General features: G+C 39.7%; 2 pseudogenes; both read right to left on the bottom strand.

The window, feature by feature from the left end:
* Nucleotides 1-688: 688 nt before the first annotated feature.
* Nucleotides 689-1,576, bottom strand: Gm17780 (annotated as a pseudogene).
* On the bottom strand, nt 8,915-9,774 carry Vmn1r-ps85 (vomeronasal 1 receptor, pseudogene 85; annotated as a pseudogene).

The following is a 15,117-nucleotide window of genomic DNA, read 5'->3' as shown; positions in this document are numbered from 1 at the left end:
ATAAGGCCATAGCACCTACTAGTTCTCCAATCACTCACTGCTTCCTTTGGCTATGCTCCTACCCTCTCCTCTCCCTGCTTCGATCATTGTCTCTGCTGTCCATGTCTAGATCAGTAATCATCAGATGATTCAGGGGTATCTATTGAATTGGTCTTTCTGAAGTGACATATCAGTAAGTTCCTAAATGTGCCACAAGCAGGCACTCTCATTTGAAGCAAAGGACAAGAGGGAGTATGGATAAAATGAATGAGGATGTGCAGCCACCTTGTCTTGTGGATGATTCCAAGATCATCTTTCCTCAGTACCAGGTTGTTATGGGAGACTTGAATTCTCTTTGGTAGTGACAGGAAGCAGCACATGTTTCAGAAGCAGTTCATGATTGTCTTCCTCACCCTCTTCCAGTGGTGTCACCAGGTATGAGGGGAAGGATAGCCTGCATCCTCAGGCTGGCCATCAGTAATGGGCTCTTACTGAATGATAGCAACATTCTGAATGATGGCCTCTTCCTGTTTGATGGCCTCTTTCTGTGAAAGGTTCCTTTCCTCCATGAGGGTTTTTTTTTTCTGAAAGGTATCCCCAGAGGAGGAGTCTGTGAGTGGTACACTCTTAGGTGCCTGCAGAGATCCAGAGAACTCCTCTTGGGAACTGCAGGAGAATGTATTCCTGTCAAACTTATATCCGATGACTCTCATGGTCCTGACCATGCTAGGGCTCGGGGTGCCTGGGAAAATCTGTGTGGAATTAGGTGGTAAACCTGCTTCACTGTCCCTGTCCCTGATCATTGGGTGCCTCATGATTTGGAGAATGGTCAGCCTCCTGCAGGGATTGATATTAAGTATTTCTATGATGATATTGAAAATATTAATGGAATCATAAGGAATGCTGATGTTTACAGTTATGATCTGCCACCTCACCTCCACATAAGACCAGTCTTTTAAGGCAAGCTCCCTGCCAACATGAGGACCTCTAAACTCCAGATATCCACAGGGAGACCCTCAAATTCCTCTGCTTTCAAGAGTTCTGGGGCAAAGTCAGGGAGTGTGCCAAAGAAATCAACCAGCTTCTGTCCAGGAATCACTTTAGCAGCCAGGACAAAATCACACAGCTTGGTGGTCCTCCTGTAGTTGATCAAACTGTTGCTGGCCTTTATGTCTGTGTGGACAATGTGATGGCCATGGCAGTACTGCACTGCATGTACTATCTGGGCAAACATCCTTCAAGTCTCACTCTCCTCTAAAGACCCCAACTGGAAGATTCAGTCTAGTAGCTCTCCCTCTGAGGCATACTCAATCACCAGGTAGGTGGTCTTTCTTCTCTGGACCACATGAATCAGCTTGATATTGTTAGGATGGCTAAGGGACTTCATAATCCTGGCTTCCATGCAGATGACTGAGGTATACTTCTTGGTGTCTTGGAGAGTTTTTACAGTCACAGAGGTCAATGTGGGGATATGGAAGGCCTGTTTCACCACTGAAAAGTTTCCTTCACCCAGGGTGGTTAGCATCTTATAATTAGTAGTGACATTCTCCTCAATACAGTATTGTATCAGCGCTTCATATCCTGTTTCATCATCCATGGTTTGTATAGAATCAAACTTGCAATATGAATAAAAAAATAACATTTATAATCAGCCCAAGAGAATGCTTACAACTATAAATTCATACCTCAAAAAATATAAGCAAAATGTCAGAAATATGTCAGACAACCTAGTAAGGTACTTTAAATATTTAGGACAAGAAGATCAAAGCACCTTTTAAAGCAGTAAACACAAACTATGACATAGATCAGGTTGTCAGGGACCAACTGTAAACTGAAAGAACAAAACAAAGGATCACAGACAGTAAGAGCTGCTCTTTGGAAAGAGCAACCATCCTCTCCTCTGATCTCAGCACACACTGTGGGCAAATGCACCAACAAAAATCTATGTGTATGTATACATATATGTAAAGCTTGTCTGGCTGTATGTTAGAGCTTGCTCCATCCACCAATTGTAGTTCTACATATAGATATACATGTTTCAGAAGGTGAGAAACACTGGTCCTGGAATGGACTTTGGAAAGCCCACTCTAAATTACAAACTTCCCCCAACAAGACCACATCTACTCCAACAATGCCACATCTCCTAATCCTTGCAAGTAGTGCCACTCCCTAAGCACTTAAGTATATGAGCACACGGGGGCCATTCTCATTGAAATCATCACAGGTATCTTCAGCAATAGGATCTTGCTATCAAGTTGTGGTGTTTAATGGGTAGTATTGGCCATAGAATTTGGATGTGTGGGCATGAAACCTTATTGGTAAACAACTCAAAAGACATAAGCCATTTTTGGTGTTGGTGTTTTATGTAGTAGCCTATGATGCCTACCCCCCTTCTATAGTAATTTTACTTTAATTCCTTTTCTAAATGTATATATTGTAGGAAACTTCTAGAAAAGCATGTTTGCATGTGACTTTTCAAAAGGCCTTTTGTGTTACTTGTCTCTCCCCACATTCCCTCATTGCCCCTGTCCTCCCTTCACTCTTCCCATTTAATCCTCTTATTCTATTTTATCCCTTTACAACACGATTTTTAATTTTTCCTTCTTTGGATGATCACTCTCTTCCCATGTTCCCTTCAGCCTACCCTATTTCAATATTTTCAATGGAACACACAGATATAAAGCATAAAAGCATTCATATTAAAAAAACATGCAATATTTGTCTTCCTGATTTCGGGATGCCAAACTGAGGATAAGTTTTTCAAGATCTATACAGTTTCCTGCAGATTTCATTTTCTCAGCAGTTGAATAATAATATATTTTTAAATGTATCTCATTTTCATGGTCTACTCATTAATAAATAGAAATCTAGGCTGTTTTCAATTTCTAGATCAGCAATGGGTAGCAAGTGTCTCTGTAGTAAGATGTAGACTTTTGGCTAAGTGTCCATATCTTGTATTTTTATGTTAAGGAAGAGATTTTAACATTTAAAAATATTTGTCATACATTCATAATTTATCTTTTTAGAGCCATAAATATAGATTATAGGATACATGCCCCAAGTTTTAATCGAGTTATTTGGGTTTTTGTGTGTGTCTGTTGTGTCCGGCCAGCTGACCACATGTTTTGGGTCCTAGGCTGGAAAAGCATGTTGGAAACCTGGAAGAGAAGAAGGTCTAGGCTGCATGAAATAAGGAAGGAACCAAGACAAACTCTCTGCTCAAGGTTCAATTTTAATATCAGCAAACACGCTTTATAAAGAAAAGGGGAGGCCCGTCCCTGGCCAAGCAAAGTTCCTTTGAAGAAGATAGGTTAGCCTTTTAGTGGGAACTCGCAAAGATCACAGTTCGGTGTTAACTCTGGAAGATTCTTGGAAGAGAACAGGTTCGGCCTCTGGCAGGTTGAGCCTCAGGCATGTAGTGGCACATCAAAGGAGCAGCACAGCAGGGGGCTCCGCTCAAGTGGTGGCGGATGGTCACAGCCAGCCTTGCTAGGCTGGAAGGAGGTAACATGTGTCCTTCAGTGTTTTGTCTTCTTTATATATTCTAGGCTCAAACCTTTTGATCCCAGGACTGTGTGGGTGCTTTGCATCCTTCTGCAACAGAAAGGGTGTGCCTCTTTTATTAGAAATACAAGACTGTGATCTGATGTGTTGGTGCTCTGTAGATTTTGTCTCTTGAAGGTTTGCTTATTTCAGAGAGTTGCCAGCCTCTTAATTGTATGCAGGTACTTGCGATGGAACTGCAACTGTTGGGTAATGGGTTTCTAAGACTGAGTTGAGTTGTGCCTGTGATCTTAGGTCATAGAAATATTATTTGTTGCTTGTGGCAAATTCATATATATTGGGGTCATCATAGGTGCTAGTTTCTGTCCTGATTCATGTTTGAGTTATCCATGGGGCTTTAAATATACCAGGGATTGGTGTCCAGGTCAACAATGTTACAAAATTCTACCTTCACTTCTGGGTAGGCTCCTTGAAGTTCTGTAACTATCAGAGGCTCGGGTAGAGGGAAATCAGGACTTTGGCATATGTACTAGTGTTAAAGTGGAGGGGCGACCATGTGTTTCTGTCTCCATTAATGAACTGCACTTAGTGTGATTTTGTGACTGAAGGGTACTAGGTGTGTGTCAATATGGATATTGGGTCAATGAGGACACTGACCTTTATGTGCTGAGTGCATAGGTGCTCTGTTTGGTTCTCTTTGTGCCTCTGTGCCCTATGGTTAGTCATTTCTACAATTTAGAACTTGCTGTAATATATACTGTTTAGAATTTCTTTTTGCACCGAATGAGAAATGTGGATCTAGTTTCATTCTTATACTTATGTATTTCCAGTTTCCTAGTACATTTTGTTGATGGTTCTCCTATTCCTCTAACAAATGTTTTTGTAATGTTTGTCAAAAGGCAAAAAGAAAGGGCGTTGAAGTAATGGCTCCATGGTTAAGAGCACTTATTATTCTTGCAGATGATCCAAGTTTAACACAAAGTACCTACATAGTGGTCCACAATTATGTGTAACTCCAGTCCCAGTAGATCAGTTACCATCTTCTGAACTCTGTAGGCACTGTGAATCCATGTTGTACATATACACACTGTGATGGTTTGTATATCTTTGAACCAGGGAGTGGCACCATCTGGAGGTGTGGCCTTGTTGGAATAGGTGTGACCTGGTTGGAATGGGTGTGTCACTGTGGGCATGGGCATAAGATCCTCACTCTAGTTGCTTGGAAGTCAGTCTTCTACTAGCAGCCTTTGGATGAAGACATAGAACTCTCAGCTCTGCCTGGTTACTGCCATGCTCCCACCTTGATGGTAATGGACTGAACCTCTGAACCTGTAAGCTAGCCCCAATTAAATGTTGGTTTTATAAGATTTGCCTTGGTCATGGTGCCTGTTCACAGAAGTAAAACCCTAACTAAGACAGAAGTTGGTACTGGGAGTGGGGTATTGCTGTGATAGGCCTGACCATGCTTTTATTTGAAAGAATGTGGATTTTTGGACTTTGGATTTGGAACTCAGTGGAATGCTTTAAATGGGGCTTAATGGGTCATTCTAGTAGGAATATGGAATACTCTGTTGCTGGGAGTAATTTGAACTGTGTTGACCTGGCCCAAGAGATTTCAAAGGAGAAGAATTTCAGTGTGTGGCATAAAGACTGTTTTTGTGGTATTTTGGTGAAGAATGTGGCTACTTTTTGCCCTTGTCTAAAAGTCTGCCTGAAGCTAAGGTGAAGACACTTGGATTAATTGCATTGACAAAGGAAGTTTCAAAAAAGCCCAGCAGAGACTTTGTACTCTGGTTAAGTCTCACAAAGAGAAGTTTGAACAAGCATAGCAAACTTAGAAAGGCAAACTATAAAATATATGGCTCAAGTATTAAAGGCATACCAATAAGTGAAATGGAGCAAAATCCTGTGTTCTAGGAAATAACAGATTAAGGGAGTGGGACCTTGGGGCAAGATCCTACCCAGCTGAATTTAGATCCAGGCATGGTAGTACACACCTTTAATCCCATGAGACAGTCATGCTGATCTCTGCATTCAAGGCCAACCTACAGAGCAAGAACCAGGATAGCCAAGCTTAGGCAGTTAAGGATTTAGAAAACATAAAGCCAGTGATAATGTAATAGTACAAGGGGATCATGTTTTAGTTCCTGTAAGCAGCAGAACTCGGCAGCTTCAGCCATGTGGCTCTGGCTCTAGAGTTAAGAATGGAAGGAACTACGGGAACAATTGATGCTGGTTAGCTGGAGCTAAGACATTAGCAATGATTAAGAAGAGACCAGCATCACTGAGTTGAAATCTGGGAGTTGTTTTCTGGGAGCACAAAGAAGCTGTGTTCCAGAGATAGCCAAAGTTGTACCTTGTGCTGCAGCTGGACTTGGTAATGTGTAAGAGTCACCCAGGTGGTACTGGTTATGAAGGCATTAAGGTGTCATGAAGAACAGCTGAGGCTTGGCACTGTGAGAGTTCATGGAAGGTCATTGGAGAAGGTGTAGCCTCAGCTGTAGTTGATGGCCCAGGACTTAAGGGGTCAGGCAAAGGATTTGATGCTTGGAACCATGAAGAGAGCCTATGAGAGGCTATTGGTGAAGCCTAGTTGGAGTGGAACACCCCAGTGTATTGGAGATGTCAGTACCATGGGTTGATCACCAAGAACAGCAGCCATAGTGGAGTGGATCAACTGAGTGCTACAGAGGGCAGAGCTGGGGAAGTAATGCCAACCCTTAGGAGGAGCCCAAAAGATCAAGTGGAATCCCAGACACTGAAACAAGAAGCTGTAACACTGAAATTGCCTTGGAGACTCAAAGGCGTTAAAGATGCCAGAGCCATGGGATACATGCTGAGGAAAACTTCTAACAGGGAGTGGAACCAACCCAGGAGAAAGCAGTTGTTGCAGTCAACAAAGGTGAAAAAGGAGTAGAGATCTGAAGACTGCTTTGACATCAGCCATGGAGGTGCAGAGTTTGGAGTTTGCCCAGCTGGTTTCCTGTCTTTATTTGGGGATTACAGTTAATTAGTTGGATGAATGTCAGAAGAGCCCTTGAACTTTGGACTTTAAACACATTGTTGAGACTGCTATAGACTATGAGGACTTTGAGAGTTGGACTAAATGCATTTTGCATTATGCTATGTTTAAGTATGGCCCCCATAGACTCATGTTTTTGAAAAAGTCTATGGGGACCAGGGAGTGGAATGTGATGTTTTGCATATCCTTGAACCAGGGAGTGGCACCATCTGGAGGTGTGGCCTTGTTGGAATAGGTGTGACCTGGTTGAATGGGTGTGTCACTGTGGGTGTGGGCACAAGATCCTCACCCTAGTTGCCTGGAAGTCAGTCTTCTACTAGCAGCCTTTGGATTAAGACATAGAACTCTCAGCTCTGCCTGGTTACTGCCATGCTCCCACCTCGATGGTAATGGACTGAACCTCTGAATCTGTAAGCCAGCCCCAATTAAATGTTGGTTTTATAAGACTTGCCTTGGTCATGGTGTCTATTCACAGCAGTAAAACCCTAACTAAGACACACACCTATAGTAAAATACTTGCATACATAAATATAAATAAATACATTTTACATACAGAAATTTAAATAAATACATTTAGGAAAAAGACAGTTGTTTATAGCTAGGTATATTTCCAGGTCCTGGGTTCTTCTCCATCAACATCTATTTCTGAATTATTGGTGAGATTATCATTCTGTAGTATAATTTGAAACTAGGTACTCCATAATTTCTAATGTGATTTCTTTGTGTCCTGGCTTGAGTTCAATTTGGGCATGTTAATACTCATGACTTGGAGGAAAGTGCAATTTTAGACATTTTTTAAAAAATGTTCAAGTCATTGGAGTTTGAGGGATACTACTATGAAGTTATAGTGACATGGTGGGGCATCTTTTGGGTATATGTGCAAGAGAGGTATAGCTGGATTATCAGGTAGGAGCTATTTACAATTTTTTGAGGAATCTTCAGATTTATTTCCACAGTGGTTGTACATGTTTGCAAACCCACCAGAAATGGGGTAATATTCCCTTTTCTCCACATATCCACCAACATGTGCTGTCACCTGTCACCTGTCTCCTGAGTTCTTGATCTTAGCCACTCTGATTGGTAAAGGTGGAATGTCAAGGTATTTTTGATAAGCATTTCCCTGATGACTAAGGACTTTGAACATTTCTTTAAGTGCTTCTCAGCCATTCGAGATTCCTCTGTTATGAATCCTCTGTTTTGCTCTATACTCCATAATTTGATCAAGTTGTTTGTTTTTTTAGAGGTTACTTTCTTGAGTTCTTTATGTATTTTGGATATTCGTCCTCTATCAAATGTGGGATTGGTAATGATTTTTCTCAGTCTGTAACACCTATTCTCCTTAAGGAGAGAGGGTCTCCTTAAAGACATACACATCCTATACATATTAAAAATATGAACAGTAAACTATTTTTTTTTAATTCACAGAAGTAATTAGGACAAGTTAGATTTTTGAGTTTCATCAGAATGACAACAATAACCACTATAGATACTTAGCTTGTAGGCTCTGGTATCTTTGGATATTCTCTGATAGCATAGAAGATTAGATGCTTGATTTTAATCTTCTGAGAAAATAATTTTGTGACTGAAGAAGCCACTGACAGAGTGACAAATGCCATTGTTCTGATACCACTTGTCTCCTGTTTGATTGGCAGGTGTTTCTGATGATTGGAAAAAATTTCACCATGGACTAGAGTGAAAAATTTGCCAATGTCTTTAAGGAGAAGATGTACAGTTTGGATCCTGGTATCCCCCATGGATCTGAGTCATTAAATCTCTTAAGTCTCCTGATCAAGAACTTCTTTTGCCTCTTTTCCTCTTTACTCCTGATGTAATGAGAAGCCTGCAGTGCTTGATAGAGCAGGAAGTGATGTTGTGCAATACTGGACTCACACCTGAGTTGTGTCCAAGATAGCAAAGTGTACATCTACTAAGATGGAATAACATGCAATGTATAAAAATAATAAAAATATCCTCTTTGAAAACATTTAGTCATTACAGTATATTCTCCTATGATCAGATGGGTAAATACAGAGAAGAATTCTGTTTTTATCTGAGGCTTAATGTATTAAGTTGAAAGGAACAGAGTATAACTATTTGATCTGGATCATATAACACATGAAACTGTTTAAGAAAATAGTTTTCAACCATTTTAGATGAGCCTGCAGCAGAGTGCAGTTATATACAAGAGAACAGAGTATAGTGAATAACTCACTTACTGTGTCAGTCAGATTCCAACCAAAAGTCTTTTCACATCAACAAGCAATTATGGCCTTACTCTTTTAAAATTATAGCACTGAGCACCATGCCTTGTTCACAGAAAAGATGTTAAGCACCCATTTATATAATAAAGTAATTGATGGTATTAGTAAAGCAGTCTTCAGTGTTTAGCATTTTTAGCAACTCTGGCTTTCAACAGTTGAAGAGAACAGAATAAGGTTCCTTAAGATCTCTGAAGATCAACAGTAAGGGGGAGAGAGTGGGGAAGCTTGCAGCCAAAACTTCACAAAAATGCCTCATGAAGAGATGAGAAACTAGTTTTAAAAAAGGTGTGAAAGATGATACAAATAAAATTTAAAAGATAAAAGCTAACAAATATGACCACCCGCATCAGGACAGTATGGGTCGCTCTGGTCTCAGCTTGGCCTCTGTGGTCTTGATTGGGGGTAAGCCTGTGCTGCATTCACTGGTGATGTCCATGAAGAAGTACCATGGAATCACTGGTCCAGACCATGATACTGACAAATGTGGCATCACGGGCAAACCTCAAGAAGAAAATGTCTACACTAAATCCAGAAGCAGAACAAAACAATTTGTTTTTAGAATCAGTGTTATTGTCTGTTATCTGTATTCAGTGAACTTAATTGGAACACAAATGTTATTCAAGACACATAGGAACCAACAACTGTAACAAGAATAACTCACCAAATTTGGGACACTGCTCTGAGTATAACTTTACCTCTATTAATAGGAACAAGAATGACAAACTGATGGATACTCAGGACACAGGTGGAACACAAGTTTGTGCTTCTTGCCACCATGTGACTGAAGAATTCTAATTTATATTTGAGGTCAGTTGGAGGATTTCTTGGAGCAAAAGTCATTATGTTGTTTGGAAATACAGTGAGAAGGAGAATCAAAGCACTGGCCACAATCATGTGGCTTAAAATAACTTGTCTGGGACTCTGTTGAGAACCAGTCAAGATTGGGAAGAAATTATGGACAAACAGAAAGACCTTGGCCATAGTTCCAACCCCAAACTGGCAAAGCATGAAGAATTGAAGAGCCACTTCCTCAGTTTCTTATTCTCCGTGCAGTTTTGTGAAGGTAACCCAAAAGAGTTCAGGATTTCTGTCTGGTAACGTAACATGTACCTGGACACGAGAACAAACTTCAGAGTTTATTATTGTGCCATCTGTGGTGTCAGTGCCTTCGTCTTCATGGAGATTCTAGGACATCTCCAATGAAGAAAAAATCATTTATCCCCAGAGAAAAATCTTCATTTTTATTTTCTGATGATTAATGATAATTTCTAGGAGTTTGTTAGATGTTAATGAGTACCTGAGCAGAAGTTATGAAAGAGTTTTCATGTTTCCTTTGGGAGAATCTAAGTTCTGAATTGATCTTGTAGTCAGATGTGAATTGGGGCGCTCCAGAGTAGAACAAGGGACTCATTATGTGAGTTTCTACAGAGTAATTTACTCCCTACTATTTCACTCTTGCAAAATTATGCTGACACCAAGTCCTCCCAGAAAACTGGCAATGTGTCAGTCAGAATCTGTAACTTTCCAGGAAGTTGCTTCATTCCAACTTTTCCCTTGTTTGACCCAGGACATTTATAAATGGCAAATTTATTAACTGAAACTGGTCTTTCCCACCTCAATCCTCAGGTTATTCCAAAATCTATTTGTTTTCAGGTAGATTGTTACTTGTTTTCTGATATACTCATGAATCTTTATCAGAGACCTAATATCATCTATTAATATCTATGAATCTGCTTTGTAAAGAAGGAATCCTTGACATACAATAAGCTTAGATATGGATAGAGCAATTATTAAGAAAAAAATTAAGAAAAAATGATCCATCTACATTCATTTCTGCTCCAGGTATAAATGAAATCTAGAGACTTAGTTTTGATTTTCAAGGATGAAAAGTAAAAACTCAGGTTATAAATCTAAAATTTGTATATTCTAAACCTTTATTGATATTCAAATCTGCAACAAGGTTATCTGAGGCACAGTCAAATAACATATACTTGGATGTATGAGAAACAAGCTATTATTGCACATTAGTTTTACTAATGACAATACTCACATTTAAAAGGCATATATGTGGAGATAAGACAAAAAAGAAAGAATAACTTGTCATTTATTGCTCAGAAACCTTATGTTTGTCTAGGAAAAGAACACATCCATAATTTCAACTGTGATAGTTATGTTGGCCAATTGACAATTACATATGGGGTATTAGTTTCTTGGAATAACCTAAATGTCAGAAATTTGTAAGATTCATGGCATGTTGAAAAATATGAGACAGAATATAGTGTTATAAAGGACTAAAGGGTGATAATGTTACACAAAGTGTTACATTTCAGTGTATGTTTGATGGAAAGTAGACTGGGAGATATGGAAAATAGTCTTTTGAAAAACTGTACAGAAACATACTGCTATTGGGGCATCCTGTAATATGTTAGCATGCATATTTCAAAGGACTTTTTTTCTAGCTGCTTGACTATTAACTCCCAAAGCACAATCCAACCCATCCCCAAGCATCACAGAACAATAGTGCTGATAACTCTCCAATACTTGGTGGATGAATACAGCATATTCTGGACACACAGACATGCAGAAATCAAACTGGTCTTTGAAGTTTATACAGCATCTACCTGTCCACAGGTAGTATAAGAAAGGAGGCTTAAATGGAAAAGCCAGTTTTTGCTTTCTTAAAAGTTGCCTCACACAGTACTGGAGGAGAAAAGTAGTCAGAAATACCAAGATTCTATGAATCCTGCCAGGTACAGCAATTACTGGCTATATGAGATATGACCATTGATTCAAGAGTGACATAAATGTTTGGGAGAAACCATATACTTTATTATTAGACCGAAGTCCCTGTCCATGAGGTAGAACTCATAAATGGCATTGTTTATGTTATCTGTGGGCAGATAGGTCTTAGCAGGAAACCCAATACTAATGTTCTGCATAATGGACTGAGAATTGAAACATTGATGAGTTATTGATACAGTTGTATATCAGTGCACTTCTCAGCCCTCATCAGAGAAGCGTCTTGGAACTCTCAACTGGTCATTGTGCAGTGATAAGACATTGGTGTGCTCACTCAGCATTAGAATGTATATATCATACCTCTCATCAGGGCACTATTGTAAGTGATAATCGATGATAAAGAGATATAGTTTTTAAATGACTTGATCCCTGGCAGGTTAGCCACATTGTGAAGAAGGCCGTACTCTAAATAAGAATGGATTTGATGGAAACAGAAGACAATCTATAGTTGGGTGGGTAGGACTGAGAGAGCAGATGTGCAAAGAGTTTGATGAGTGAGCTGAGTATGACCCAAAAATTGAATGAACTTCACCAAGTTAATAATATTAAGAAGTATAGAAAATTGGGCAATGTTACATGCCTGTAATCCTAGCATGTGGAAGATATAGTGAAAGGTCATCATATGCTTGAAGACAGCCCTTTCTAAGTAAGTGTTATGATTCCAGGCACTGTGGCACAGCAAGGTTCTTCTTCATAAAGTTGAGAAGTAATATACAGGTTTTGTTTCCTATTCTTAGAAAAGCATACATACATAAACAATAAATCTAAATCACACATGCTCCACTTATTTCCTGCCTTTTACCTACTCTCTCCAATATATCTCACCTTGCACCTCATAGGATCTTTTATTTTTTATTAAAATTAGATTTTTTCCTAATAAAATCCATTAAAATAATCAAAATATAAGATAAAACAGAAAGTAACACATCAAAGTTTGACAAGACTGACAAAGGAAAGAGGTCCAAGACAAGGGATTAGAATGAGAGACCCACTTGTTTACACATTCACAAATCCCCAAAACACTACACTGGAAGTCATGGTTTAGACATAGAGGGCCTAATGTATACATATTTAGGTCCTGTGTCTGTTCCCTTAGACTCTGTTTCTAATTTCATGTCTCCTTTTGAAAAATTACCCTTTATCTCCATGAGTGCTCCCCATAGGTTTTGGGTACCAAGTCAGACACTAGATCATAGGCAGAGTTTCACTCATAAAATGAAGAAAATGACCCTCCCTCTCTTTGTGTTCAGGTAATGTCAGATCATCCTTTGTCCCTCCCTTGTTCATTCTGTTATCTTACACTGTTTGATCATATTCAGACCTTCTCTTATGAACAACAAATCTACGAGTTCTTGTATGGATATTTCCATGAATGTAAGTAGGTGTACTAAAATCATGTGTGCTACCCTCAGAGGTCAAAGGATGACATTGGATCCTCTGGAACAGAAACCATCTATTGTTCTGAGCCTCAATGCCTTTTTGAAAAGAGAAATTTTGTTTTTCTTTTAATTCCTTGTTTGAAATGATGCAATTATTTTTATTTTCTATCTATTTGTGTTTTGTCTGCATGTACATTGCACGGGGTGTCAGATCCCCTGGAACTGGAGTTCCAGTGACCTACCATGTGTATGCTGGAAATTGAACCTAGGTCCTCTGGATCAGCAGACAGTGCTCTTATCCATTGAGCCATCTCTACAACCTAAAAGCAGAGCTTCTGACTGCTGAGCCATCTCTACAGTCAACTCTGGTATTTTGAACTGGGGCAAGTCAAACATGTTTAAATATACCCTGATCAGACAAATATTGTGTTCTTTCATGCCACTTCTTGACTTTTTTCCTTAGATATTTTCTTTATTTACATTTCAAGTGTTATCCCCTTTCCTGGTGTCCATTCTGAAAACCCCCTATCCTCACCCTTCCCCCTGCTCACCAACCCACCCACTCCTGTTTCTTGGCCTTGACATTTCACTATACTGGGGCATAGAACCTTCACAGGACCAAGGGCCTCTTCTCCCATTGATGACTAACTAGGCCAACCTCTGCTACATATGTAGCTAGAGCCATGAGTCCCACCAAGTGTTTTCTTTGGTGGGTGGTTTAGTCCCAGGGAGCTCTGGGAGTACTGGTTAGTTCATATTGTTGCTCCTCCTGTGAGGCTGCAAACCTCTTCATCTCCTTGTGTACTTTCTCTAGCTCCTTCATTGGGGACCCTGTGCTCCGTCCAATGGATGGATGTGGGCATCCACTTCTATAGTTGTCAGGTACTGGCAGAGCCACTTCTTGATATTGTCAAGGGCAGATCAAGACTTTGACAGAACTCCAGTGGTTTTAGTGTATGACACTTGACCTTACAAATTTAAAGATCACAGATGTCATAATTTCACCTCACCATTTACATTCCTTTCATAACTCACTCAGATTTCCATAACTTGGTAAGGCTCACATGCTTTCTTTCCAATTCTAGAACCACATTAAGACCTCTTCACTTTAAAAAATTGTCCTCTCATTTATTACATTCTGAACACAGTTTTCTCTCCCTCTTTTCCTCCCAGTTCCACCCCACAATGTCCAGTCTTCCCCAGATCCACTCCTCATTTTCCACTTAAAAACAGGAAGACCCCCCCAACTAAACATGGCATATCAAGTTTCAATAAGATTAGGCACCTCCCTTTATATTAAGAGTGGATGATGCAACCCAGTAGGAGGAAAATGGTTTCCTAATCAGGCAAGAGTTAGAGACAGCCCAAATATCATTGTTAGGGGTCCCACAAGAAGACTAGGCTGCATAATTATAATACATCTTTAGAGGGCCTATGTCAGTCCTTTGCAGAGTACCTGATTATCACTTCAGTCTGTGTGAGATTCTATGAGGCCTGGTTTGTTGATTCTATGTGTTTTCTTGTGGTATTATTGAAGGTCCTCTCTTCTACAATCCTCCCTCCCCCTTCTTTAGGATTTTCTGACCTACCTAATGTTTGCCTGTGAATCTTTGTATCTGTTTCTGTCAGTTGCTGGATGTAGCCTCTCGGACAAATGACTATGGCAGGCTCCAGACTATGAGTATAGCAAAATTTCATTAAGAATTATTTCATTCATATTTTTCTGGCTATTCTTGGTTCTATCCTTGTTCTCTGGAATATCCAGCCTCTAGTTCCAATGCCCCCAGGCAGTGTCAGGGATGGACTCCTTCTCATGGCATGAGTCTCAACTTGACAGATTATATGGTTGGTGACTCCCACAAGTTTTGTTTCACCTTTACCCAAGCACATCTTGTGGGCATGACAGATTGTATGTTGAAGACATTGGGGCTAGGTTGATGTACTAATCTCTCCACTGGAAGCCTTTCCTTGTTAGAAAACAACAACCTTGCCGTTTTATAAAAGTTCTTTTTTTTCTAAAATTGTTTCCATTCATACATTTAAGTAAAAAAAAACAATTTATTTTTTTTAAACTTACTGTTGCCTTTTACCACGTTCTTCCCTGTCTTCATATCATTAGACTCAGTAACACTAAAAAATTTATGTGAAGCAAAATGTTGATCCCAATCTACTT

This window comes from Mus musculus, chromosome 7 (genome assembly GCF_000001635.26).
Source record: "Mus musculus strain C57BL/6J chromosome 7, GRCm38.p6 C57BL/6J".
Lineage (NCBI taxonomy): Eukaryota > Metazoa > Chordata > Mammalia > Rodentia > Muridae > Mus > Mus musculus.
Note: the sequence above shows the minus strand (reverse complement) of the source record. Positions and strands in the feature narration are given on the sequence as shown.